Source organism: Bos grunniens, chromosome 7 (assembly GCF_055505025.1).
Source record: "Bos grunniens cultivar Pamir isolate PY7600 chromosome 7, Bosgru_T2T1.0, whole genome shotgun sequence".
NCBI lineage: Eukaryota > Metazoa > Chordata > Mammalia > Artiodactyla > Bovidae > Bos > Bos grunniens.
Window position 1 is genome coordinate 54,191,796 of NC_141171.1, and position 6,000 is coordinate 54,197,795.

The following is a 6,000-nucleotide window of genomic DNA, read 5'->3' on the forward strand; positions in this document are numbered from 1 at the left end:
AATTACCTTTCCCTTGGTGACTGCTATGGGCAAGAGGTCAAGTAGCGAAGGCTGATTTTGCTGGTAGAAAGCCAGCATCATTGTGAGCCCAAAGGAATCACGCTGGGTCAGAGGCCTTAGCATCCATTTCCACTTTAGTGAGGGGTCTCTGGGATCTGGACAAAGCCCCAGACTCTGTTTCTTTTGTTGTTGCTTTTCTAATTTTACTAGCATATAGTTGGTTTACAATGTTGTGTTAGTTTCAGGTGTGTGGCAAAGTGATTCAGTTATACATGAACATATACTCATTCTTTTTCAGATTCTTTTCCCATATAGGTTATTACAGAATATTGGGTATAGTTCCCTGCACTACATATGAGTAATATCATACAATATTTGTCTTTCTCTGTCTGACTTTCTTCACCTTGTATGATAATCCATAGGTCTATCCATGTTGTTGCAAATGGCACTATTGAAGTCTTTGTTATGGCCAAGTAATATTCCATTGTATATTTGTACTAATACCACATCTTCTTTATCCATTCCTCTGTCAATGGATATTTAGGTTGCTTCCATGTCTTGACTGTTGTAAATACGGCTAGGATGCATGTGTCTTCCCAAATTATCATTTCTCAAAATATATGCCTGGGAGTGGATTGCTGGATCATATGGTAGTTCCATTTTTAGTATTTTAAGGAACTTCCATAGTGTTCTCCATAGTGATTATACAAATTTACATTCCCAGTAATAGTGTAGGAAGGTTCCCTTTTCTCCACACCCTCTCCAGCATTTATTATGTGTAGACTTTTTGATAATGGCCATTCTGTCTGTGAGGTGATGCTTCAATGTAGCCTTGATTTGCATTTCTCTGATAGTGCTGTTGAACATTGTTTCACGTGCTTTTTGGCCATTTGTATGTCTTCTTTGGAGAAATGTCTATTTAGATCTTCTGTCCATTTTTTATTGGGTTGTTTTTTTTTTTTTGACATAGAGCTGCATGAGCTATTTATATATTTTGGAAATTAATCCCTTTTGGTTGCTTTGTTTGCTTTGTATGTTTCTTCTCATTCTGTAAGTTGTCTTTTCATTTCGTTTATGGTTTCTTTTGCAATGCAAAAGCTTTTAAGTTTAATTAAGTCCCATTTGAAAATGGAGCAGAAGAATCAGACTCCCTGATTTCAGACTATACTAAAAAAGCTAGTAGTCAAAACAATATGGTACTAGCACAAAAATAGAAATACAGACCAATGGAACAGGATAGAATGCCCAGAAGTAAAACCACATGACTATGGTCAATTAATCTATGACAAAGAAGGCAAGAATATACAGTGAAGAAAAGACAGTCTCTTCAATAAGTGGTGCTGGGAAAACTAGAGAGCTACGTGTAAAAGAATTAGTGCATTGTCTAACACCATACACAGAAATAAACTCAAAAGGATCAAAGACCTAAATGTAAGGCTGACCACTATAAAACTCTTAGAGAAGAACATAGAACGCTCTTTGACATAACTCACAGTAATATCTTTTTCAGTCCACCTCCTAGAGACACAGACCTCTGTGTTTGTAATGGGCATCTGGGGTGACTATAAGTCTGATGGTCCTCAAACGTCATTTTAAGGTCACTTGGGATCAAGCTAGATATCCTTTTCAATTAAATATCAGAAATGTCTGGGTTCTCTTTATTTAGCTATTAGCAACTCTTGTTGGGCCACAGGTTCCTGATTGAGAAGCTTCTTCACTGTGCTGTGATTACACAAACACAGTAATGGAAAAATCCATAGACAGTAAATTCAAGGGTGACTATGTGGTGAAAGACCTCACCAGAGTCTTCCTGAAAAACGAATGAACCCATTCATCTTGAGAGATTAAATGTTTTAGTAACTGAATTGCCATGATCTTCCAAGAACACCAAGGATTCCGGCAAGATCTAAATCACCACGACTTCCCCTGACTTTGGTGCTGATTAAGATCGGGGTAACTTTTAACCAAAGCAAAAACAGTTACAAAAACAGGCTATCAGTTTGAAAAAAAAAAGCCACAATTTCAACTTCTCTGTCCTGAATAGGATTAGATAAGACTAGATGCTTAAGGATCTCACCTATAAAAGAGAAACAGCTTAAAGGAGCAACGTGGTCTGCTGAAAAAGAACGTGGGATTTCAAATAGGCTTCCAAATTCTCATCACAGCTTCTGTGGCTGGTCACTTAACCTCTCTGAGCCTATTTTCCCATCTTAAAAAGGGAGGAAGGGGATTATGCCTATATGGTAGACACATAGGCAGAATTGGGAGGGAAATTTACAGACATGTGTATGTACATATATATCAAGCATTTGGCATCAGAAGATTGGAAACCACCAGTTAAACATGATGAACGGAGATCTCTGAGTTTCAGCTTTTGTCTGCAAAATAAGGATAATCATAATCCACACCACATAAAGTTGTTTTGAGAATTATATGAAATATTTTACATGAAGTACCTGGCAAACATCTGGGACAGTTTGAGTGTCAAAAGACGGTAGTAAAGGATTATAACAAACTGAATAAGAATTCATGAACCCATCCATTAGAAATAAATATGGTGTGTAAGAAAAACTCCTGCTTACAGTTGAAAGCCAACCCATAATGGTGGAAGAGAGAATTGATTTAGAATGCCACCATTTGGCAACCCTAATATTTGAGTCACTTGAGAATCACCTATGGATGTCTCATCATAGGATATTTCCATAATCTCAAGTATCTCCTCATAAGGGACCCAGTGATCACAAAGGATAAAATAGTGACTTTACATTAGTGAAAACCAGTGGACACTGCCTTTTACTGGGACTAATTGACAGCACGTCTTTTCTATGAGGCACTGACAGGAACTCATATCTTTTGTGGAATTCCTAAAAGATAAGTGCATAAGCTGAGTTTCATCATGAGAAAGACAAACGTTTCAAAATGTCAATGTCATGAAATAGAAGGACTCAGGAATTGTTCCAGATATCAAGACACATGACAAGTGAATGCAACGCCTAACAGGGAGTTGAGCTAAAAAGAACATCACAGGGACATTTGGTGAAATCTGAGTAAGATTTATTGATTAGGTAACTAATGTAGTGCATTAATGTTAATATAATGTAGATAATTGCATTGTGGTTTTGAGAGGCAGGATTTGTAGGCGGACTTTTAGGAGATAAGTCTTAAGGGTTAAAGGGCATCAGATCTATAGCATCTTAAATGATAAAAGAAAAAATGATTGATAGATAAAGCAAATATAGTAAATGCTAACATCTGAGGTATGAGGGAAAGGGTGTCCAGGAATTCTTCACTATTTTAGCAACATTTTGTAAGTCTGAAATTTCGGGTTTTCTTTTTAAGTATCCCATGTATATGAAGTAACTGACAGCTGTTTGTCTTGTTAATCAATTAACAACAATAATGAGATTCTCAGTGTGGTCTAAAGAGCTTAGAAGGCAGAAGGAGAATGAGTACTAAGCCAGCATGAGGATTTCCTGAAGGTCGGTTTTTGGATTGGCAGTACAAACGTGACTTCCCATCCACCTTCTGTGACTCCCGTTGTTTCAGTTCCTCTTGGCAGCTTGGGCGAAGGATTGGGGCCCCCGCATGGTCTTACAGGAAATGCAGGTTCTGTGAAGTGCACCCTGCCTAAGGCAGAGGCCGGTAGGGCCAACTGGTGCTGTGACTCAGGCTCTTACGGATGGAAGGGACAGCGGTGTACCAGATCCTGGATCTACCCTCCATCCCCCACAGAACTCTGTAGAAAGCCATTTCAGGTTAAAGGTTTAGTCTTGGCCCTGTTGCTGTCAGTTTGGAGGCTTAAATATGAGGCAGTGCTTTTAACAGCACAGAGTGCCATAAAATACATCAATCACACACACATGCTGGGGAGACTGTGGCTTTGTGGTTAAGAGGGCAGCCTCTGGAGTCAGACAGACTGCTTCCAGACCTCAAATACACCACTTATCAGACAGACAATTTGGGGAAGGTCATTAAACCTCCGTGCCCCCAATTTTCCTCATCCACAAAATGGGGATAATAACTTTAATACAGGGCTCAACTCATAGGAATAGTTTTAGTAAGTGAGATAATGCAAATGACAGAGATTTTATGCCCATACATCCTAGCACATCTTTAGGTATAAAATAATGTTATTATGGTATTATCCTGAAATTATCTAGAATCAGAGCCAATCCATTAAAATATGCTGGGACTTCTTTCCTTCTTTGTTGCCTGCCCTGGCCAGCCCATCTTCTGATAACGCCAGTCACCGACTGCTTTTCATGTTGATTTTCTCCTGACGCTTCCTGGGCACCCAGGGATGGGACATGCCTCCTCCCTCTGCTTCTCCCTTCTCAAGATTCCAATTTGCTCACTGAGCCCTGGGGTTCTGGAGACTTCTATGATTCTGCAGGAATTTATCCTGAATGACAAGCTCAACCAGAAAACGTGTGACCGAAAATGGAACTTCAGTGCTAGGCCCCCAGAACGGTGGAATATGTTTTCCCTTCTACTCTCTGCCAGGCGCATGACGATCCTTTGAAAATTCTGGTCCCCACACAGAGGTAGAGGAAGAAAGCTGCGTCACTGTTAGGGCTGGGAGACTACACCCAGGATCACAGAACAGCACTCCCCCTACAAATCTGTCCACAGTGGCCTTAGCCAAACCCCAGGAATGGAAGCCTAATGGGAATGTGTCATAACAAAGATATTCCACCAGAGTCCTCTCTCCAGAGCTCCACACCCATATTTCTGCCTGCTTGCTAGACATCACCAGATGACCCACAGGCACCTCAGACTTGGCACATCCAAAGTGACACCTCGCCCCACTTCCTCCTATGCCCTCTCTTTTGGGTGATGTCACAAACAAATAAGAAATCTCAAAATCATCCTCCCCTGAAACCCTTCCTTTAGGAGGTCTGGTGGTGGTGGTTAAGTTGCTAAGTCATGTCCAACTCTTGCGACCCCATGGACTGTAGCCCGCCAGGCTCCTCTGTCCATGGGATTTTTCCAGGCAAGAATACCGGAGTGGATTGCCATTTCCTTCTCCAGGCGATCTTCCTGGCCCAGAATTGAACCCAGGTCTCCTGCATTGGAGGCAGATTCTTTACCAACTGAGCTATCTGGTCTATCCCAAATCCTAAAACGGCCCAGACCTGATTCTCCATCTTCACGTCACAGGTTGACATTCAGCCGTTATGATCTCTCCCTCCCTCCCTTGGACTACGTCAGTAGCCTCCTACCTAGCTTCCCTTCCACAAGCTCACCCCAGTGTGGTCCAGTCTTCACATTAAGGGCAAAGTTACCTTCCAAAGCAGGAATCTGATAACTCCCACAGTGGTGAAGCCTGTGCTAGCTCCCCCAGCAACTCAAGGAGGAAGTGTTGACTCTCGAGTGGGCATGCAAAGCTCAGCCTATCTAGCCAGCTTCATCTTGCCCTGAAGCCCGCCCTCTGGCATACCAGACTGGTTACTGGTTCCCAGACTGCTCCTTATTCACTAGTGAATGAGCCTTTGAGGTCTTCCTTCTGTCTGGACTCTCCTTTCTCCTCCTTTTTTAATCCAGAAAATCTTTACTTACCCTTCATACTCAGTCCAAAAGTCACCTTCTCTGGAAAGGAAGTCTTCCTCTTCTCTGCTCCCAGAGCATGTTTTCTATGCTTTTGTTAGTCTAACCCTCAAGTCTGACTTGTGGTTGGTTGTTTCTGCATTTACACTGCACGTTCTTCATGATCAAGGGTTCTGCATTATTGGCTTCCGTACTCTCAGAGCTGGAGTTGTCTGGCTTGGGGAAAGGATGTGTATAACACGTCTATAGTCAGAGCACCACTGTGTCACCGTTTTGGTGTAGCTTTATACTGTTGCCTACGTGCTAGAATGTTGGTTCTATGAAAGGTGCAATTTAAGGATCTCAGCCTTCTTTCAAGTGAACTTGTACCTGTCTTCCTGATCTCCTGCCTTCTCAGCACATCTCTGAGGGCATGTCTCTGGCCTTAAAAAAAAAAATGTATTCTGGATTTGC